Source organism: Cupressus sempervirens, chromosome 8, assembly GCF_028749045.1.
Source record: "Cupressus sempervirens isolate cs-2001-9-10 chromosome 8, ASM2874904v1, whole genome shotgun sequence".
NCBI classification, from domain to species: domain Eukaryota; kingdom Viridiplantae; phylum Streptophyta; class Pinopsida; order Cupressales; family Cupressaceae; genus Cupressus; species Cupressus sempervirens.
Window position 1 is genome coordinate 289,788,768 of NC_143125.1, and position 24,052 is coordinate 289,812,819.

General features: G+C 35.8%; 1 pseudogene; it reads right to left on the reverse strand.

Annotated features, from left to right (window-relative positions):
* Positions 1 to 17,194: 17,194 nt before the first annotated feature.
* Positions 17,195 to 21,076, reverse strand: LOC149542562 (uncharacterized; annotated as a pseudogene).
* Between the last annotated feature and the right edge of the window lie 2,976 nt (positions 21,077 to 24,052).

The window sequence follows — 24,052 nt, forward strand, 5'->3', positions numbered from 1 at the left end:
TTGTAACTTTTTGTATTAATAGGATGGATAGGGTATAGAAATTATGAACTACATTATGCATATCTCCTAGTTTCATATAGGATCAACTCTCTATAATAACTAATATGTGGTTTATGGATAATAGAATATTTGTTTAAATAATTGGAATTTTTATGGGCTCTCTCCAATATAAATTCAATAAGTTTTCTTAGAAAAGTGAATGGTTCGTCCATCGGTATAATTTATAGCTTAGTAGGTTTTAATATTTCAGGTGATGAATGAAATGGATGGAATTTTTTCTGGTTCTTGCTAGTCTATAATTAGGTATAGTTTGATTGGTATCTAATTGGCACAATACTCTATGTTTTAATTGGTATAACTGATTAGCTTGGATCCTCTATTTGCAAGAAGTTTTAGTAGGATATATGCAAGAAGTTGACATATAATTGATATAATGTGCTTTATATTTTAACAATGATTTCATTTATGTTTTATGGATTTTAAATCTTAGGATATATTCCTTTTGATTAATGGTGGAATAGTGTCCTAGTTATTTTTATTAATATTAAGGATACCAAAGATTTTCATCTTGAATCTCCTTTTATGGTAGCAGTATAATAAATTCTTTGGATTTTTAGTATTGTGTTAATAGATGTATGTTCCTCCTTGCTAATTTTTTTATTGCAAGATATGATGAGGATGCTAATCCCTTTGCTAACATTTAATTATCTCCTTATTTCTTAGTTTTTCTAAATGTGTGTGATTGATTAATTTAATAGACGAAATATATTTTTAGCATGAAAGGATCAGATAGCTCAAAGGTGGAATTGAGCAGGCTTTTTAAAGATCCTTTATTAACATCAATGTACTATAGTAGGGAATATTTCCACAAAACTTGTAATGTAATATTTGTAGAATTTACTGGGGCATGCCCCTTTGAAAATGTAATAATATAGGACTGATGTCCTAGGCTAGACTGGAGGTTTTCTTCTCCATTCTTTCCTACCAATGCCGATTTGAATGGAGGACAACTATTGTAATCTTTTGTTTAATTTAAAAAAAAATTATCCAAGCCTTGGCCATTTATTGATAAAAATAATAAAAAATATATTATTTAGAGTTTATTATTAAAATGAAACTCTTATATAATAATTTTTAAATTAAATAAAAATAATTGCACAAAATTTTGAACTTTAATTAATTCTTTAAATTTAATTCTTTTTATTTAATAAATTTCTTAATTAATTAAATATTAAATTTTCTTTATAAAATTTCCATTAAATTATCTTTTAATTTGATTTAATTATAACTAAAAATCACGATAGACCCACAAGACTAAAAATGATAACTCAATTGAACACAAAGAAAATAATCCAACTCTAGGGTTAGAATCGCGAATTCAAGTCTCTTGATGAATTCAGATAGTAAAAAACTCTGGTACTTGTCCTACTTTCTAGGAAAATTGGCTTAAGGTTAGGATTTGGACTCAAGAATCATCTCCCCACTTTTACCATTGAGATATTGCGATAGGGCACACTCATCCTAGCAATTTAGGAAAGTCAATGCTGGATACCTGCAATTTGCATAAAATCCACCCATGTATATACACATATAATCTAAACTAAACAAGCAATCATAGAAAGTGGTGCATCGTGTAGATCCTTGACTAGCAGGTGAATATGACTCCCTCCCTCAACCACATCAGGAATGTCAATCATAAACTAAAATAGACAAGTATGGAGTAAGTAACCATAAAACTACATATAAATACTCCATCTACTATTCATCATGAGATAACTGAAATCACTAAATTAATATACATATATCATCATCAAAATAATCATGAACACATGGACTAACTAACTCATCAAATATATCAACTAAGTATGAAATAACATCTAATCGAATCTGATAACTGAGTATTGATGATAATAAAACGTAATCATAAAAAGAAGCCTAAAAGAATGCAACAATCCAACATGAAAAAGTCAACTAGAAGTAGGCATTACAAGCTTACTATCATTTGCCACTATCTGACTATGCATCTTCTCATTGCATCTCAGATGTCAAATAGCAAACAAACATCTTGAATTGCTTTCACAATACTCATTCTCTGAACTGCTCTTTATAAATTAGGTACAACTTCCATACGTCTTCGACTTAGACTCTATGCACTCAACCACATCATCAAGACACAATGTAGAACATGTCCATAACTGCACATTAGTAGACAATCATACCATTGTTTGTACCATTAAGATCTTTCTCTGCTACTCAACCAATCTTTACAGAAACTAGGATATGTTGACATCAATAACAAATATAGTCATGAATGTAACATGTCAATACTCCACAATGCTCAAAATACTCCACCAAAGTAGTATCATCAATATTCATCCTAACATTTATTGATACAGTTAATTTGTACATCATATTTCATGTCAAGTGTCTATAGTTGTATGTGGACAACAATTCTTTGCATGGGTTTCACTTTGTAATTGAAATGATCCCACTTATAAATGTATGAATATTGTACATGTTTGGGAATCAATGCCATGTATGCAACAATAACTTTGATATGCATAAACTATATGTTATTCTTGTGAATTTTTTGCATCCTATTGTAGGGGAGATTTTTCTATGGACAAGCCATGCTATGCCTCTCAAATTTTATTCTTTTTGTTGCTGCCACTTATATAACATTCTATTTTAGTTTGGACTTGGACCATTCTTTTTATTTCACTGATATCTCTTTCTTAAATATAGGCTCACCATTGTATTCAGCTTTTTCATATCATTTTTCCTCAATTGACCTTTATTTAAACTTTTATCTGTGTATTTTTCCATCTCCTATGATAGAGAGATTTGGGTATTAGGCACCCGCTAGGTATTTTCACATGTCAAGAGTATCGTGTGTTAAATATTACTACTTTGAATGATTATTTTTTTCCATATTTTGATCCAGCTCTACAATCTTTGTTGGACTATTATGCAATGTAACTTTTCCTTTCAAATGTAAAATTTTTTTGAGTTGAGAGTACTAACAAATAAGACTTTTCTACAATGAGTTTTTTTTTTTAATGCAAACCTACATTTCCATTACACTACTAATATATTCTACTACAATTATCCTCTGCTATAGCTAACTACTCATCTTGTTATGCTATACAAACATTTGGAACACATAAGGGCACTTGTGACCAATGAATTCTTCGAACACGTAAGGACACTTGTGACCAATGAATTCTTTGAGCACATGGACCTCCACAACCTCTAGCAAGAAGAAATATTTTTTGGAATAGAAAAAAAATGCTGCTTATACCAAAAAAAAGGACTAATAACATGTAAAACCCCACCAATACGAACCTGTACAATATGTACTCAACCGAAAATACACCATATACCAAGTGAGATACTGTTCCAACCTATGTCAATATCAATACTAGTCTTCTACAAAGAACAATACAACTATGGCTTGAAAAGATGCTTTACATGCCACATGCCAATACTATTGGTCTACAAGACCTACACTACCATAGATGTATCTACCATCTATAGTTCGCAACCTACTCCAACACCCTATAGAACAAGAGTTTGGAGTTGACTCCAACACCCTATAGAACAGACGTATTGTACAAAGATGGGGCCCAGAAGGTACATATTTAGCATTCCTTCTACATGAGTGACTTAGCCTAATTGTTGAAGACTAAGCACCAACATGAACCTGGAAACCAATTGTACATTCCACCCAATACAAATTGAGTCCTGGAGAAACTATTGGAGTGTGTAAACAAAACTTGTAAAGAAGAATAAAAGTTTAGATATAGATTTTCATGAAATGAATTGTGCGACAACTTTAGCCTCCTTAAAGATGTGTAGTCGCTAATTGTGGGAGGAATTCTTCCTGAAAATTGTTGTTGGATAGTATCAATTTTGTCATTAAGTTGCAGCTGCCAATGGAGTGTGGAATCTCTCCACTCAGCTTATTCTGGGGCAAATTTAAGCACTTTAGAGTGGTGCAGCTAGTTATACCCTTTGGAATTTCCCCACACAAGCTATTATCCGACAAATCTAACTCCTCCAGCGATACCAAAGCACTGATAGATTCAGGAATACTCCCAGAAATGTTTCTGCTCTGGAGCAGCAACCTAGTAAGATTCTTGAGCTTGCCAATACTGTGAGGCAAAGAACCAGTGAAGTTATTGAAATGAAAAAATAGGTTTGTTAAAGATTTGAGCTCTCCAATGGACTCGGGTATCATACCTATCAGATTGTTGGAATGCAAAGTCAAAGATTTTAATTCTTGGAGGCTTTCTATATCCTCTAGAACTAGCCCTGTCAATTAATTATTGTCCAAGTGAAGGTGTTCAAGCTTGGTCAGTCAACTTATTACTTGGGGTATGATGCCTGTTAAACTATTTTTGCCCAGATTTAGAAAAGCTAACTCCCTTAGATTTTGAATGCCATCAGAAATGGCTCCCATGTATTTGTTTAAACCTAAATATAAGTAAGTTAGGTGGATGAGATTGAAAATGAGTAGTGGGATTGTCCCTGAATATCTGTTACCGAAGAAGGAAAGAGTGGAGAGGGGTAGCACGAAGATACTCTGAGGAAGGGATCCGTTCATTCTGGAGTTTCCTCCAACATTGTTACCTGGTTATAAAATTGTTTCAATTTCTAAGCCATGGTTATTTGTGAAATTTTCCTTGTTTTAAGCTTTAAATTGGTCTTTTCATGTCTGAGTTTTGGAAAGATCTTATCCTTCACTATCTCCGGCTCGTTCCTAGCTTTGCCCAGCACTTGAAATTTTCAAAATCCAAGTTCTAAGCCACAAGTTATTGAAATTTAATGGAGAGATGCAAATTACTCATTTTCAAGTTTATCATTAACCATTAACCTCCAAACAGGTTAATGATAACTCTCAAATTGCACATTTTGGAGTAGGTTAATTAACCTCTCCAAAAATGCATATTTCTTAACCTCTCAAAAAGATTAACGATAAGCTTCAAATTACGTATTTTATAGTGGGTTAATTAACCTCTCCAAAAACACGTATTCATTAACCTCCTTGAAATAGTTATTAACCTCATTGTTCAGCAGTTTAAAATTCTGTATGTGATTCAAATGGAGTAACATTTTTGTAAAGAAAGAGAAACAGGTTTGAAAAGATCACTTCAGCTCGAAATTCCATTGACAAAATTTATTTGCCACCCAACTTGCACATCTGGAGATCAGCAACATAGGAGTGAAAACAACAAGGATTTTCCTAAACTCTTTGAAGTAATGAAGTTTTTTGGAGCTGAGCTCGATCATATAACCTTTTTTTTAATTTTACATTGAGGGTGATACAATTAAACTCTAAAAAAACTAAAGGGAACAACATAAGAAGGGAGTTCAAGAGCCTATCAAATCCAACATAGGAACCTGGTTGAAACATTCAAGACATGAAAGATTGCTGGTTCATTCTATACAGGTACATTTCCAACAGGGAATTTAAATGATGTATTGCATGAGATGAAACCCCCTCCAGTTATAGGATGAGATATTTGTCACAAAATTGCCATACGTATAGCTCACATTTTATCATCCCTTCACAATAATTGCAAGACAATGATTGTACAAATTAATATAAAGCTCTTGCAGATGCCATATCTTTTGGACTGAATGTGACTTGTTTGATAGAATGCACAATTGAATTGTGGTTGAATTGTTTAACCAAATAACAGGCTTCAAACTAGTGGCTTTGTAAATTAATCTGGCAATTAGAAAGGTCCCAACAACATTGCACAGCTAAATAAATTTGAGCCCACCCCCAAAGATTGAGAGCATTCTGCAATCTAATCTTGAAGATAATGTGAAGAAGGATGAGAAGAGCATTTCAATGGCACAATTTATGTCCAAAAAAAAGTTCATTTGACCATAAATTTATTAAAATTATGGTTTGGAGGCTGAACAGAATGAATAGATAAAGATGAGATATCTAGCTCTCAAGCAGTGTAAATGATGTTCAAAAGGGAGTTTGTTTGCAGAGTTAAGTATGCAGTGTGAAAGAGGGGACACATAGCTTTCGAATGACATAAATTTTGTTCACAATAGAGGTGTTTGATCTAGAGCTAATGCGGTACAAAAACATTGATGAAAAATTGGTTGGCATGCTTTAGATTAGTATGGTCTATGTCTCTCTTTCTCCAGACCAACGTCCAAAGATGAGCTATTTTGTGAAAATGATGGAAGACATCTGGAGAGAACAGTCCCCAATGTATGAGTTTTTTTTATTCACTATCACAGTCACCCTCAATTTCCAAAGACGTAGGAACAACTAGTCACTAGCCTTGAAGAAGTTCATTCAATTTCATATCTTCCACTTAGTTGTTCTGGAAAATGAGCAGAGCTCTTCTTTCTTTAATAGATTTGGAAAAGCTGCAAACTATAGTTGGCTCCAACATAGCTTCCACGTGCAAAACTAGTTATCTAATACATAGCCAGCATCTCCAATATAGGCATTCTCAGTAATTCTAGCTAAATTTTTATTTTTGGAAGCTTTCTTTGTACAGGTTAATTTTAGTGAGGTTAATTAACCTCACCCAAATCACATATTTGGTAGGTAGTTATTAACCATGAAGAGGTATTTATTAACCTCTGTGTCTATATAAGGGCTCTTTTGGGCTTTGTAGAGGGACTTTTTTGGAGGTTTTAAAAATAAGGGAACACTATGTTGAAATTTTGATTGAGAGATAAATTTTGGAAAGTATGTACACTTTTTATCTCTGAAATTGAAAAATCTCTATTATCTTCTTGGTGCAAGGAAATGAGATGAGATGTGCTTTGGGTTTCTTATTCTAAAACCAAAATTGTTATATGTTGTAGTAGACATTCTCATGGTACTGTGCGAGTGTTTATGAATAATGAATGTGCATGATAATACTAGTTGCTTTCGAGCGTAGTTCTTGATCACCTTTGTTATCATTCTTGCTTACTCAAGAAGGTTGTAAGGGCATGTGGTACATTCGTCCTGGACGGCTTTCTCTTGATCTTTGAAGTTTTAGATTCTTTATTTGAAAATATTTTTAAAATTATATCATATGAGGGAGCTACCCCTCTAAACGTAGAGGAAGGCTGCATACCAAGGGCCTATCCAACTGTTGTGAACAGTTTGCCACACACTTCATTGGGAAAATTTTACTATGACAAATTTGTTTACCAACAGATTTTTGGTGACTCTACTGGGGAGACTAAACGAGAAAAGACTAACACTCGCTTGTAATGAAGCACAATGGTGCTACTACATGAGAACATTTTTCCTATTCTCCAACCAAACCTTGGCTTCCAAGACACCCAGGAGGATATCATCTCAGACTTGAACACTCTATCCTGCAGGTGTAGATGAAGTGCACAGCAATATCACAAGGTAAACCAAGTTCGTGAAGAACAAGAGTTCGGGGAAATCTTATGAAAAGCTCCTATTGGTCATAATGTTGTAGTCATTGAAAGAATAGTAGTCATTACAAGAAGAAACAGGCAGAGTCTTGGTCACATCCAAACCAAGTGAACAATAATCAATAACATGGTTGATAAAAGCTACCTTCCCTGGAATGACGGTTGGCAACTCTATTTTAAAGATTGATTATCGGTGACTCTATTTGAAGGTGGCAATTCAGAATCGTGGTTTGGTACATGGGAAAAGTTGAAAGTGACAGTGATAGTGATAGTGATGATGAATACTTTTCATATCCCAAGAAACAGATTCCTGATGAGCCTCCACAAGTTGAATTCTTGAAGAATTTCTATGGTAGTAGGAGGCTAGACCCTAAATGGTTCATCCCCACTTACTTCAAGTTTTTCAAAAGATCGAAGAAGAAGATGGAATTGACTATGGTTTTCTTTTTCATGATCAAGAATCCTTCTCAGAAGAAGATTTAGCATATAAAGATAAAGAAGGCCTTGCTGAAAAATGTGCTTCATCTAAATCAGCAATGAGGAATACTAAAAATGTCTCTTATGCACCTGTATCCCAGCAAAATCAAATTTTCATTGATCCTAAGTAGGCTAGCTTCTTGAAGAGTCTCTATGGTGGACGGAAACTAGATCCAGGAGGGATTTATCCATTTTTGCTCTGGACTTTGCAAAAGATAGATGAAGAAAATGGTAAGGACAATCAATTTTTCTCTCACAAACCAAAATCATTTTTAGAAAGAAATTCCACATGCAAGCATAAGGAAGAACTTGATAAGAAAAGTGATTCATGTCAATCGAAGATGGATAGTGGTGGTCAAAAAGGTGTCCTAATGCCTGCACCTTTTTCTCATCAAAATCATATTTCCATTGATCCCAATCAAGTTGAATTTTTAAAAAGCTTCTATGGAAATGCATGCCTGGATCCTAACAAAGTACATCCTTCTTTACTTCAAATGCTGCGAGAGCTTGAGAAAGAAGACCCATGCAAGAATTATTTTCTTGATAACAGAACATCTCCTGATCCAAATGTTAAAAAAGGATTCATTTATTTCTTCATGCATGAAAGAAGACGAGGGTTCTACATCTAATCAAGGAGATGGTCGAGACATGGTATCTATAGAAGAAGAATGGTCCGGTAATGTATCAAGGAATTATTGTGAAAATTTCCAAGCCCAAGAAAAACTATTCAATCATCTTGATTGTAATAGAAAAGAAAAAGAAATATCATAATCTCGAGAAACTATGCAACATATGATTGAAGATGAGGAAAATGTTGATCAAGGTGAATTTCATAATACTTTTATTCCTACTTGGTGCCTCGATGCTTCAGATGATGACTTCTTATGTGGAGAAGATCTTCCCATTCATCCTTCCATGATCATTCATGATGAGGAATATATTGATCATGTCAATACTTCAGATGTTCTAGCACAATATGAAATCACTACCATTGATGGAGATAAAAGCACCAATGAACTTCTACAAATATATTCTTTCCCTTAGGAAATGGAGACCTTTACATTTGATGATATTGATGAACTTGTGATTAAAAGATTGATTGATGCAAAAGATAAAAATCAACTTCTAGGAGAAGAAGATGAACCATATAACTTTGATCCTTTGTCATGCATACCAACTTTCACATTTCATGAAAGATGTCTTGGAGAAGAAATGATGATTCAAAAGGGGATAGATATCATTGAACATATTGAAGATAAAATCTATATGAATATGAAAACAAGTTCCTCTATTCCAACAAAAATACAATTGAAATCCTATGGATCATTCAAAGTTCAAGGAAATCCTCTTTTTGAGCCTTTTCATCAAATAGGAAATCCTATTCCAAAGAGCTTCTATGAGAAGAATAATGTTGATAGAAGAAGTAATGAGTTAGTAGAGACTCTCATGGGAAAATCAGATGAAGGAAACTCTTATGACATTTTTACCCCAAGCTTGTGCTTGCAATCATTAGATGGTAATTTCCTCTATGAAGAAAATGTTTACTTTAATCCTTTATTCTTAGAGGAAGGCATTTTTACTGATGATTTCCAAGTTGGTATTCAAAGACAAGGCTCAATGGTTATAACTCTGTAGCTTACTTCACTCCACAGATTGTATGAAGGCAATCTAATATGAAGTTTGGTATCTTCTTGTATTAACCATCAAAAGACCCTTCAGATGGAAAATTTTCATATTAATGGGATGAAAAATGAAGTTATGGCCCACCATGTTGATGATAGTATCAATGTAACTCTGCAGTACCTAAAAATTCAAGATGATCTTTTGGAAGATAAAGAAGAAGAAATTTATCATGAGAAAATTGAATATAAAATGGATGTGCTTCACAGTTGGAATAATTGCATAAAGGATTCAACTATGATCATTTCCATGGAAAAGTAAGAGTGTCTAGTGTTTGAAATGAGTTCATGATTTCATGATGATCAATCAATAGAAATTCAACTATAGGGCTTGCCAAGTAGAAGAGAGGATCAAAGATACATTCAAAAAGTTGATAATCTTATACTTCAACTCTTTGAAAATGAAGTTATCAATCACATGCTACAGGAAGCAGAATTGATTTTGAAGTCTGAGATTTTTTATGAAGCCTAGTTATTTGGATATATTCTTTCATCCAGAGATGTGGGGCATGCTACGAATCTCAGAGTCAGAATTCAAGGAGCACATTTATATTTGAACCCATGGAAGCTTAAGAATTGTCACATGCTGGTACATCATGGTATTTATTTTTCCCACCCAGTGAATGGATTTGCATGATTATACCTTGAGTCACTGGAGGTAGGGAAACCTACCTTGTATATAGTCTAGTTAGGAGTTTTTGTTGTGCCTAGTTTTCTTTCAGCTGTCTGGCTTTTGGTGCTAGTTTCCTCCCTTTTGCAAAGTGATCCCTTAGTGGACTCTATAGCCCCATGGATAAACCACTGTTCTAATTATTCTTGATTCAAGCTTCATCCTTGTCAGTCCTTGTCCCCAGTTAGAGCCAGCTATTACGCGGTTATAAAATTGTTTCAATTTCTGAGCCATGGTTATTTTTGAAATTTTCCTCATTTTAAGCTTTAAATTGGTCTTTTCATGTCTGATTTTTTGAAAGATCTTGTCCTTCACTATCTCTGGCTCATTCCTAGCTCTGCCCAACACTTGAAATTTTCAAAATCTGACTTCTGAGCCACAATTTATCACAGGTTAATGGAGAGACCCAAATTACACATTTTCAAGTTTATCGTTAACCATTAACCTCTCAAACAAGTTAATGATAACTCTCAAATTGCGTATTTTGGAGTAGGTTAATTAACCTCTCCAAAAATGCGTATTTCTTAACCTCTCAAAAAGGTTAATGATAAGCTTCAAATTATGTATTTTGTAGTAGGTTAATTAACCTCTCCAAAAACACGTATTCATTAACCTTCTTGAAATAGTTATTAACATCATTGTTCAAAAGTTTAAAATTCCATATGTGATTCAAATGGAGTAACATTTTTGCGAAGAAAGAGAATCAGGTTTGAAAAGATCACTTCAGCTCGGAATTCCATTGACAAAATTTATCTACCACCCAACTTGCACATCTGGAGATCAGCAACATAGGAGTGAAAACAACAAGGATTTTCTTGAACTCTTTGAAGTAATGAAGCTTTCTAGAGCTGAGCTCGGTCATATAACCTTTGTTTTTTTTTACATTGAGGGTGATACAGTTAAACTCTAAACAAACTAAAGGGAACAACATAAGAAGGCAGTTCAAGAGCCTATCAAATTTGACATAGGAACCTGGTTGAAATGTTGCAGACATGAAAGATCGTTGGTTCATTCTATATGGGTACATTTCCAACAGGGAATTTAAATGATGTATTGCATGAGATGAAACCCCCTCCAGTTACAGGATGAGATATTTGTTACAAAATTGTCATACGTACAGCTCACATTTTATCATCCCTTCACAATGATTGCAAGACAATGATCGTACAAGTTGATATAAAGCTCCTGTAGATGCCATATCTTTTGGACTGAATGTGACTTGTTTGACAAAATTCACAATTGAACTGTGGTTGAATTTTTTAACCAAATAACAGGCTTCAACTCGTGGCTCTTTAAATTAATCTGGCAATTACAAAGGTTCCAACAGCATTGCACAACTAAATAAATTTGAGCGCACCCCCAAAGATCGAGAGCATTCTGCAATCTAATCTTGAAGATAATGTAAAGGAGGACGAGAAGAGCATTTCAACGGCAGAATTTATGTACAAAACGGAGTTAATTTGACCATAAATTTATTAAAATTACCATTTGGAGGCTAAATAGAATGAATAGCTAAAGATGAGATATCTAGCTCTCGAGCAGCGTAAATGATGTTCAAAAGGGAGTTTGTTTGTAGAGTTAAGTATGCAATACAAAACAGGAGATGCAGAGCTTCCGAACGACATAAATTTTGTTCACAAAAGAGGTGTTTGATCTAGAGCTAATGTGGTACAAAAACATTGATGAAGAATTGGTTGGCATGCTTCAGATTGCTATGGTCTATGTCTTGGTTTCTCCAGACCAATGTCCAAAGATGATCTATTTTGTCAAAATGATCGAAGACATCCGGAGAGAATAGTCCCCAATGTACGAGTTTTTTTGCTTTGCTATCATAGTCACTCTTAATTTCCAAGGACATAGGAGCAACTAGTCACTAGCCTTGAAGAGGTTCATGTAGTTTCATACTAGAAAATGAGCAGAGCTCTTCTTTCTTTAATAGATTTTGAAAAGCTGCAAATTATAGTTGGCTCCAACATAGCTTCCACGTGCAAAACTAGTTATCTAATACATAGCCAACATCTCCAATGTAGGCATTCTTAGTAATTCTAGCTAAAGTTTTGTTTTTGGAAGCTTTCCTTGTATAGGTTAATTTTAGTGAGGTTAATTAACCTCACCCAAATTACGTATTTGGGAGGTGGTTATTAACCATGAAGAGGTAGTTATTAACCTCTGTGTCTATATAAGGGCTCTTTTGGGCTTTGTAGAGGGATATTTTTGGAGGTTTTAAAAATAAGGGAACACTATGTTGAAATTTTGATTGAGAGATAAATTTTGGAAAGTATGTACACCTTTTATCTCTGAAATTGAAAAATCTCTATTATCTTCTTGGTGCAAGGAAATAAGATGAGATGTGCTTTGGGTTTCTTATTCTAAAACCAAAATTGTTATATGTTGTAGTAGACATTCTCATGGTACTGTGCGAGTGTTTATGAATAATGAATGTGCTTGATAATACTAGTTTCTTTCGAGCATAGTTCTTGATCACCTTTTTTATCATTCTTTCTTACTCAAGAAGGTTGTAAGGGCATGTGGTGCATTCGTCCTAAACAGATTTCTCTTGATCTTTGATGTTTTAGATTCTTTATTTGAAAATATTTTTAAAATTATATCATACGAGGGAGTTGCCCCTCTAAACACAAAGGAAGGCCGCATACCAAGGGCCTATCCAACTGTTGTGAATGGTTTTCCACACACTCCATTGGGTAAATTCTATTGTGACGGGCCAAGCCTAGTCTCTGACCCCTACCCAGACCTACAACTAGTTCGAACTGCAAATGGGGCAACCCAGGGAAGTGTTTACATTGTTTTATCTATTGGGGGGATGTTGATAGAGTCAATGACTTTGATGATGGGCCAAGAGAATCAAATGAGTCATACAATGGCTCTTGGTTAGAAGGAAGTAGTTTTTGAAGAAGGCAGGTCATATCATGTTGGAAGCTCCTAGAGTGATCAGTGGTGATGAGAGGTTGGAAATAATTGTTCCAGACAGCTTGGCTGACAATGTGTTTGCCAACCTAAAGCTCCGCCTTATTGGTATGTTTGTCTCCTTTCATCCATCGATTGAGATGGTCAGGAAGTGGGTAAGTTAGAGATGGAAGTTGAAGGGGAGTGTGTTGGTGTCAGCCATGTCAAGGGTTTTGTTCTACTTCAAATTCAAAGCAACTAAAGATATGACTATGGTGATGGTAGGGTCCTAGTCATGTGGAAAGCATAGTCTTGTAGTTTTTAAGTGGCACCCGACATTGGATCTAGTGAAAGAACTAAACAGGATGGCTCTTGTCTGGGTCAAGCTGCCAAGACTTCCACTTGAGTTTTGGGATGAGAGGATCCTGAAATCCATTGGTAACACCTTTGGGCACTTTGTTTCTACAGATATGGTTACTTTACAAAGGTCGACATTGGTCTTTGTGAGGTTTAGTGTGAATGCAGCTATAGCTACTTCCTTACCTGAGTCTATTACTCTAAGCTCAAAGTGGGGTGAAAAATTTTAACCCATCATTTATGAAAATGAGGGGTTATTTTGCCAAAATTTCTTGTCATTTGGACATTTGATTATAGATTGTAAAAAGTTGAATAAGAAAGCTGAGGTGGAGATAGTGAGGAATAGGCAACTAGGTGCTTTTCCTCTAGACTCAAGGGAGGAGGGAGTTAGACCTTTTGTTAAAGGGGATGAAGAACTTGATCGTAAGGAGGCAAGCCCTTTACCTAGGAAGGAGCCAAAAGTTAAGAATGTTAACTCTCAAGCTGAGAGGGTGAAGGGAGTGACATCCCCACCAAAGAAGTAGCAAGAATAAAAGTTTGTTTCCCCTTGACTTGAGGCAGGAAGGGTTAGGATGGAAGAGTTGGAGTCCCACCAGATTGTGGAGAGGTCTTGCTCGGAATGAGAATCTAAGAAGCATTATGTGCTGGAAGGGGCGTTGGGGGAAGTGGAGGAAGGGGAAATTTCTATAGTTGATGATTCCTTACCCTTTCTGCAAGGTATTGAGGAGCTCCTCAGTACCCCTTCAAGGAACTTCATGTCAGAGGAAGTTTTTAGAGAAGGCACTAATAAGGCCTTGGAGGAAGGGGAAGTGAAAGGCTCAGTGGAGGGGGAGGTCACTAGAGTTCTTTGTTGGAATGATGAGGAACTACTAGCTAAGTTGGTGGATCCCTTGGCCTAGCTGGAGGATAAGGAAGGGAAGTGGCAAACTCAGAGAAGACAAATAAGGGTATCGAAGAAATCTGAGATGGTTGTGGAATTAAAGATGGATGTAGGGAAGTTAGGAAAGAAGAGTAGAAGAACAAAGCAGGTGGCAAGTGGTAGGAAACCCACTTTGGAGTCCCTGAAAAAGGGTAGAAAATGATTATTCTATCATGGAATGTGAGAGGGTTGAATAGCCCTCATAAGTAGTTTGCACTTAAACAGTAGCTACCTAAACAAGAAATTGATATCCTTCTCATCTAGGAGGTTAAAATGACTATGTTTAATTTGAAGAGTATAGCAAGTTATGTATGGCTAGGGGCTAATTTTTGTTATAGTGAAGCGAAGGGAGCTTCAAGAGGAGTGGCTACCTTCTAGAACCCAAATGTTGGTAATGGAAGCTTAATTTATAGTTCTAAAAACTATCTTATAACTGAATATACGAAGGGTGATAAGATATGGAATATTATTAATGTGTATGCTCCTAATACCAAGCAAGGTAGACACAGTTTATGGGAGGATCTTTCTATTTTCCTCTCACGAAATAGAAACACCTTTTGTATGGGAGATTTTAATTTGCCTCTGTACCCTTTGGAGAAGGTTGGAGGAATGATTGATTTTAATGATTGTATGAAGGATTTAGCTGATTTTATTTATTAATAATTTAGTGGATATGGAGATGCGTGGTGTGAAGTTCACATGGTCGAACAATAGGAAGGGTGTTGACCTTATCCAAGTCAAACTGGGTAGACTTTCGGTCCCAGCTGGTTGGGATGGTTTAACCTCCTCCTCTCTCACGAGATTACCCAGGACGGTCTCGGATCACGCTCCCATCCTTCTTAATTGGAAAGAAGATTCCTTGGGGTGCCAAGACCTTTTAGATATGAAATTATGTGGCATTCCCATCCTGACTTAGAACTAAGGTGGCAAAGTGGTTGGGGAATTAGGGTAGAAGGGACCGCTATGTATAGACTCTCTATAAAACTAGACAATATTAGAAGAAATGTATTGTCCTGGAAAAAAAGACATTTTGGTGATATCTTCAAGTCTAAGGTGGAGGTGGAAGGTAAGTTAGAAGAACTTCATAAAGCTATGGGGGAAGGCCTCACTACAGATAACATTATCCAGGAGGAGGATAAATGTAGAAAGGTCTGGAAGGAAACATTGATTAGAGAGGAGACCTATTGGAAGCAAAGATCCAGGGTGTTATGGCTCAAGCTGGGTGATAGGAACACCATGTTTTTCCATAGATCAGCCTCAATTCATAAATAGAGAAATACTATTGATAATATCAAAGATAATAATGAAGTGAACCTTACTAAACCTGAAGAAATAGGGAACTGGGCAATGGTTTATTTCAAGAACTCTTATTTGGAGGAGCATAGAAACTTTAGGCAGGAGGATAGGCAATGGTTGATTAATTCCATGCCCACAATGATCTCGACTAAGGAGAATGAGGAGCTAGCTCAAATAGTGATAGAGAAGGAAGCCCACAGAGTAGTGTTCTCAATGAAAGCTTATAAATCCCTGGGACCTGATGGTTTCCCCCCGGTGTTCTTCCAACACTTTTGGGAAGTTATCAAGTTGGATCTCCTTTAGGCAACCCGTGACTTTTTTAGAATTGGTAAACTTGTTAAACAACTTAACAAAACCTTTATTGCCCTGATCCCAAAGGTGAAAGACCTAGAGGTCCTTTCCAACTTTAGGCCGAACAGTCTATGTAACACTACCTAAAAGATTTTCTCAAAAATTATGGTTAATAGAGTTAAACCATTGCTACATAGATTCATCGAGAAAACCCATAGTGGGTTTATTCCAAGATGCCAAATTTTGGATGCTGTCATAACGATGCATGAGGTTTTGCACTCAATAGAGAAGAGTGGTAATCTAGGTATGGCCTTCAAACTTGACATCTCTAAAGCTTATGATAGAATTAATTGGGTTTTCTTGTGTAAAGTTATGGATAAAATTGGCTTTAGTCAAAAAATTATTAAGATGGTGAAACCGATGGTAGAAACTGTCAACTATTTTGTAATGGTGAATGGGTCATCTCAGGGGAATTTTGGTGGGGAGAGGAGGCTTAGGCAAGGTGACCCTATCTCTCCCTACTTGTTTATTATGGTTGTTGAAGTTCTAGGGAGGGAGTTATTGAGAAAGTTGGAAGCGGGGATAATTAAAGGCATTAAACCTGCTTCCATGCTTCCCCCTGAAGTAGCACCATTTTCTATTCTAGAATAAGTATTCTAGAATAACTATTCCTATTCTTGCAGTCAAACGGGCCCTTAGTGAAATTTGTACCACCTTGATTGAATCATGCTACAAATATAAAGTATCCTACATATGTTTCATATATATTTCATTTTTGAATCCCACATTTTTTACATTGGCAATAGCATACAAAATGAAAGAAAATAAGCCTAACAAGTGGCATCTACAAATGAACCATTGCTTAACAAATAGAAGGCACTGAAACATTCCTTAACAAATATAAGGAACTGAAAAATTCGACTGACTATTTTAAGTATAGATCATTCGAGAAACTATACTATCATACTCAGATAGCATGATAAAATATGATAAAAGTAGTCAATGATAGAATAAATTTCCTTTGATGCATTGCATAACATGATAAAAGTAGACAATGACAGAAGAAATTTCCCTTGATAAATTTGTATTGCTAATATTTTCTTCTAATTACCTGCATGATTCCCAAGGCTGACTGTTTTTTTTTCCTTCTGAATTTTATGAATTTAATCATGCTTTCTAAAGGCATTTTTCTTTAGATAAGTACTGCCAAGAGGACAGCTCCTATTATATTAATTTATAAAATAGAAACACAGCTATTCATGCTCTGCAAACATTATCCCCTTTGCACCTTCATACAATCTATCTATTCACGGAGGAGACAAGAGGTCCCCATACATCCCAATGCATTAGGCAAAAGTTGAGGGGTCCCCTTTCCATTCCATCCTTGCAACTCTCTCTATTCAAATTTATTAACCAAACAGTTTCTCGACTGATCTTGGTAATTCCTTCCTTATTTGATTCTACATATTTCTTTGGCATTTCCAGATTGCTAGTTATTTAGTATATCACCTAACAAGAAATAAGGAAACTGATAAATCTTGTCAACAAGTAGGCTACATGGAAACTGAAGAATAGACGGAACAGCGTCTAGGCAGGGACGGCAGATGTAGATGTGGACGTGGATGAGTGAAATGTAAAACGAGGGCGGTACTTCAAACTCCAGCTACATGTTTTAGAATCCACAACTCCGTAGAAAGCTCTGATTTTGAGGGACCTCATGCTATACCAAAGTCTGATATTGTTCCACCATACAATCCCTGATATTGTTCCACCAAACGCGATCCCGAAGCCCATCCCCAAAGCAATCATGGAGACTCTTTCATCTATTATATCCCATATTGATTTGCCTGGACCCTCTGTGGATGGGAGTAGAAGAGGAGTTTTATTCTTGGGGCTGCAACTCTCTAGAGGTTCCCCGCACAAGCACGGAAGGTTCTTCTGGAATGAAGTGGCATTGAATGACTGTAGCTGCGTTCCTATCGGTATCCGTCCACAAAGCCTGTTGGAAGATAGATCCAACGAGGCCAGCTTCGTCAATAGAGACAGATCCTCCGGAATTCTCCCCTCCAGCTTGTTTCCAGACAAATCTAGCTGCTCCAGAGTTGATATCCGCCCAAGGGAACCTGGTATCTCACCTTCCAAATGGTTTCCAGACAGATTCAGCAATCTCAAGCTGCTCATATTCCCCACGCTTTCTCGTATCTTGCCGCTGAGATTGTTACATGATAAATCAAGTATGGTATTTGATGTCAGTACATATTCCACCTTGTACTCATTTCCTTTCATGATAATGGGCAAGTCCTCATACAGTGTGTTTCCACTCAGTTTTGGATCTCCTAGCTTTCCGAATCCCTGGAGACTGCCAAGAGTAGTGGGTATTCCTCCGTCAAACTTGTTGTTTGATAAATCTAGCACCTGCAGATTCGTGAGGTTTGCCATGGACGGAGGAAGACGACCATGAAGCTCATTATACCCCAGGCTCAAGACTCTCAATTTCTGAAAAAACGTCAAATACAAAGGAAGGTCACCTCCCAAATGATTCCTTCTGAAATCCAACAGCTGAAGATCGATGGAGTTGGCCAATGATGCAGGCAGAGTCCCGGAGAAACTATTGGAGTGTGCAGACAAAACTTGTAAAGAAGAAGAATAGTTCAGATACAGAGTTCCGTTAAATGAATTCTGCGACAACTTTAGCCTCCTTAAAGATGTGCAGTTGCTAATTGTGGGAGGAATTGTTCCCGACAAATAGTTGTTGGATAGTATCACTTCTGTCATTAAGTTGCAGCGGCCGATAGAGGGTGGAATCTCTCCACTAAGCTTATTCTGAGCCAAACTTAAGCGCTTGAGAGCAGTGCATTTAGTTATGCCCTCTGGAATTTCCCCATACAATCTGTTATCTGACATATCTAACTCCTCCAACGAGACCAAAGCACTGATAGATTCAGGAATACTCCCAGAAAAGTTATTGCTCTGGAGCAGCAGCCTGGTAAGATTCCTGAGTTTCCCAATACTGTGAGGCACAGAACCAGTGAAGTTGTTGAAATGAAGAAACAGGTTTGTTAAATATTTGAGCTCTCCAATGGACTCGGGTATCATGCCCGTCAGATTGTTGAAATGCAAAGTCATAAATTTTAATTCTTGGAGGCTTTCTATACCCTCTGGAACTAGCCCTGTCAATTGATTGGTGTCCAAGTATAGTTTTTCAAGCTTGGTCAGTCGAGTTATTACTTGGGGTATGGTGCCTGTTAGACTATTTGTGCCCAGATTTAGATAAGTTAACTCTCTCAGATTTCCAATGCCATCGGAAATGGCTCCCACGTAATTGTTTACACCTAAATTTAAGTAAGTTAGATGGGTGAAGTTGAAAATGAGTTGTGGGATTGTCCCTGAAAAATTGTTAGTGATTAAGGAAAGAGTGGTAAGGGGTAGCAGGGAGATACTCTGAGGTAGGGGTCCGCTCATTGTGTGGTTCGTTCCAACACCAAGCCACACAAGATTGCTACAGTTTCCAATCTCTGGAGGGATGGAACCTGAAAGGTTGCCTGGGCCATACAGCGACAATTGTACAAGCTGTTTCAATTTCCCTATTTCGGCTGGGATATTGCCTATCAGCGAGTTATCCCCCAGAAACAACACCTCAAGTGATGAACAATTACCCAGAGCTGTTGGGATTCGAGACCCCAACCTGTTTGATTGCAGGCCAAGCAATTGCAATTTCTTCAACATCCCCAGCTCAGAGGGGATGCCACCAGTCAGGAAATTGTGTGAAATATCAATGCTGGATAAAGAAGAGCAATTACTGAGAGGAGGGATGCCGCCAGTCAGGAAATTGTTTGAAATATCAATGCTGGATAAAGCAGGACAATTACTGAGAGGAGGGATGCCGCCAGTCAATTTATTGTTTGAAATATCAATGATGGATAAAGCAGAGCAATTACTGAGAGGAGGGATGGTACCTGTGAGACTGTTATAGCCGAGAACCAAATCAAGTAGAGACGTGCACTTCCCTAGAGCATTTGGAATGGTCCCGCTTAGATGATTGAAGGACAAGCGGAGATGCTGTAAGTTGCCCAGGCCACTGAATTCTTTTGGTATGCTCCCTGTCAAATTGTTGATTGAAAGTCTGATCCACTGGATGTGCGTGCAATTCGCAAGAGATGTGGGGATGGAACCCACCAGCCAATTTGATTTCAGATCCTTAACGCCTTCAATTGGCCAATCTGAGGTGGAATGCTTCCCCTCAACGAATTATCAGAAAGATTGAGAACTCCTAGTAAAGAAAGGTTCCCTATGAAGGGTGAAATAGTACCTTCCAATCCCAATTGAGGCAGAACGATGGCCACAACTCGCTTGGTATTCTTTCTGCACCAAACGCCATTCCACGAGCACACATTTCCCGAATTGGTGGAAGTCCAGTTGGAAAGGCAGTGCATTGGGTCTGCAGTAATGCCGTCTTTGAAAGAGAGTAGGGATTCCACGTCTCTCTTCTCAAAAACATCTTCATCGCCATTGTCAAGTAGCATACGGCCTTTCACAAGAGAAAGCGTTATACTCATCAGGGCATCATGGGCATGTAAGGCAGAGGCGTGAGAAGAAAATGAGGTGTTGTAAATGGGCAATGAGCTGGTTACTGTGAAAGTCAGTGCCAAGCCCACCCACATGAGCATCCAAATTAGTGCATGTCGTTTCTTTTGCCTGCTGCAATCCATTTTTTCAATACTGAAACACAATGGCTTGAAGACTCATTGTGGCCGCCTCCATATATGTCGCTTGCCATTCCTTCTCCTCTTCACGCCGTATTTGACTCGAGCAGTTCGAGGACTTCAAGCAGTCGTTTAATTTAATTCAAACCCGCGTATGCCAGCCACGGGCCCTCTCTCTGACAGTAATGGTTATGATTTTTCCATGTTTTCCAAACTACAACTACAACTATCCATATATTAGCCCCAAAAAGAATATATAGCTACATAACAATAAATGGAAGGCCTGCCTTACAGCCTGTGCCATGCCTATAGCCTGCCTACTTATCTGCTAATACAAAAAGTACTTGTTAGAGACTTTTTTATAGTATAATTTTTCTTTAGAGTGTGTTTAGTGGTGCCGTATAGATTTTTATAATATATAATTGGCATTTTAGTCGTGGTCATTTGTTCGGCGTTTGTGCATTTGACGAGCTCAGTTCTTTGAAATATTTATTTCTGTCTCACGTCACTTGCCAAAGCAGCGTTCTTCTTTGATGTTTTCTCTCTTTACGGCTGCTGACTCTGATGTTACTTCGTACGAAAAGATGGATTTGGATGGATTCATACTACTGGCACTAGAAGAAGAATAGTGAGGATCTATGGACTTATCCACAAAACTTGGATTATTAAGATGAGGACCTCCTGCGCATCTTTTTGCACCATGTAAATCGAGATTTGTTATTTTAGTCGGAGTTTGGAGGTGTTTAAAAATTATTGAAGTTAAATCGCCAAGGAGAAGATATTCAAAGCGCTGCAAAGTAGATTAAGCTTACCTATATTTAGTTACAATATCAATGAAATCTATGCACCCAACCAAGAATTCGTTAAGATATGATCAAAGAATAATAAAAACCAAAATGATGAGATATATTAACCAATTCAAGGGTAATATAGGAGCGTACATAAATAAAGAGATCTTATAAAATGTAGCATCAATCACGTTTAAAATGTTGGGATAATATTATTATATGGTTAAATGAGTCTTGGATGTTTAAATTGTTGGCATACTATTATAGTATTGTTAAATGAATCTTGATTTTTTTGTCTATTTTGTAGTTAACAACTAATATTAAGTAAATTGGTGGAAGATACATTAAGTACAATTTTATAAGATTATCTCAAAAATAAGGATCATGGTTTGAAAAATAACATGTAAGTCAAACTTTGACTATTTAACACTTTTACACTAGGAATCATGCCTTAGTGTGTGATGTTTAAGCCATTTTCATGTAGAGGACTCTTTAAATTTGGTTATAAACTAGGATTGAAGTTTTGATGTAGAAACATCATTTTACATTCAAAACTAGTCATTTTAGTGAGTTACAATAAAAATAGAAATGTATAAGCATAGTAATAGTTTTTATTTTAAGATTATTATTTTTGTTTATGAGATAATAATTGTTTGTTTTAATTTTTAAATTAAAATTTTATTTGAAGTATAACATTTGCTCATGTAATTTAAAATACTTTTGTTAAGCTATGAGATAATTAATGTACTTGAATTTAGATTTTAAAATTTAGATTTATAAATATATACATTTTAATTGCTCTAATTATCATCAATTTATTAAAAACTTCAGAAATATCAAGTACAGATTTTCATTAAAGATGACATTTTAAAATCAGCATGTTCATGCTAGGAAAATTATAAAAGTAATGTTGTAGTAAAATAAACAATAATGAAAATCAATAAAAATAAATACTAGCTCAAAAATTTAGCCCAGAAAAAGGGCTTCTATAAGGCAAAAATGACTTAACCAATCATATAATTTGTTTAATAAAAAAAAATCAAATATAAGGGTAAGTGCACAAAGTTGTGGTGCCAAAAGGGGGTATAAGTGGACACCTTTTTTCTGAAATCTACAAATTTTGAACTTCAACAAGAATTTGAAGATAGTTATGCTCAAAATTTTAAGATATGAAAAAAACAAAATTCGTAGTCCTTTGAATCTAGTTTCTAAACTACTAATTTTATTTCAAAATGGTTTAGTTTTAGGTCCTCAAATAAGGGGGCCACAAAAAGTGGTATTGTTTATTCCAAAAAAACATAACACAATACAAAGTTTGGCCCCCCTAAAATTTTAACTTTTTTTTAAAAATTATTTAATTGCTCTGGTCAAAAAGTTACTTAACACTATGTAGTTTATCCCAGATTTTACGAGTAATTTTATAATGTGTTTTTTTTTAATGAATTTTTAAACTAGACACATCCCAAAAACGTGAAATATCTGTGTGCTCCCCTAGAAATAATTGAAAACTAATCTAAAATCAAAACTTTTTTTTTCAAAGTGTGTAGACTGGAGTCTAGTTTCTAAAAAACTAAGTTGTTGCAAAATTCGATGAACGAACTAAAATCTATAGCCCAATTAGTACATGGTGGTTTTTGACAAAAAATGAACATACATTCATTTATAGATGAAAGGTTTGAAATGGTTCAAATTAAAAATAAATTATATGGTTAGATAGCTAACATAGAGACCTATAATGCTATGTAACCTGATCTTATCGATACCCAACCACGGGAAATCTTGAAGGGGAGTGCACAAGAAAAAACAATCATTTTTGGTATGTTTCCTGGAAAACACATCTCAGACCTGTTCATAAACTCCAAACCTTTGGATTGGATCTCCAAGGAAAAACCAAGCCTTAGGCTTGGGTTTAAATAAGCTTTCAATAACAGGGTAAAAGCACAAACCTGTGTCACCCTTTGTGATATCGTTTGGTGTTTCAGTCGGAAGGCTTTCGGCCAGAACAATTTTGGCCAAAACGGTTACGACCGAACATACGTGGTGGTTTCGCGCGTTACAGCCGAAACCCCAAGCTGCAATAAAATCATTGTAAACCTCTTGCGGCTATCATTGTCACTATTGCGGTTCGTAGATTTCTGGAGAGCGGGTTAAGTGTTTTGGCCATAACTGGTTAGTGGCTTTTTCCTCCCCACTTTTTAATATTTTTTTAGCATATTTTTTGATTAATAGATGTTAATTGTACTTAAAGTAGTTGTTTTTGACCTATTTTGTGAGTGAAATTATTTTTTTAATATGTGAAATTTTTTTATTTTTTAATATGTTTATATTATTTTAATTATTTTAGATTGTTTTAGAATGGCATTTAAATTAATTTGTTAGCAAAAATGTAGTTAAACATGAGATAAAAATGTAGAAAAACATTAGTTAAAAGTGTAGAAAAATATTAGGTTAAAATATTGAAAAATATTAGGTTAAAATGTCAAAAAAATTAGTTTAAAAATATAGAAAAACATGAGGTAAACATGTAGAAAAACATTAGTAAAAAATGTAGC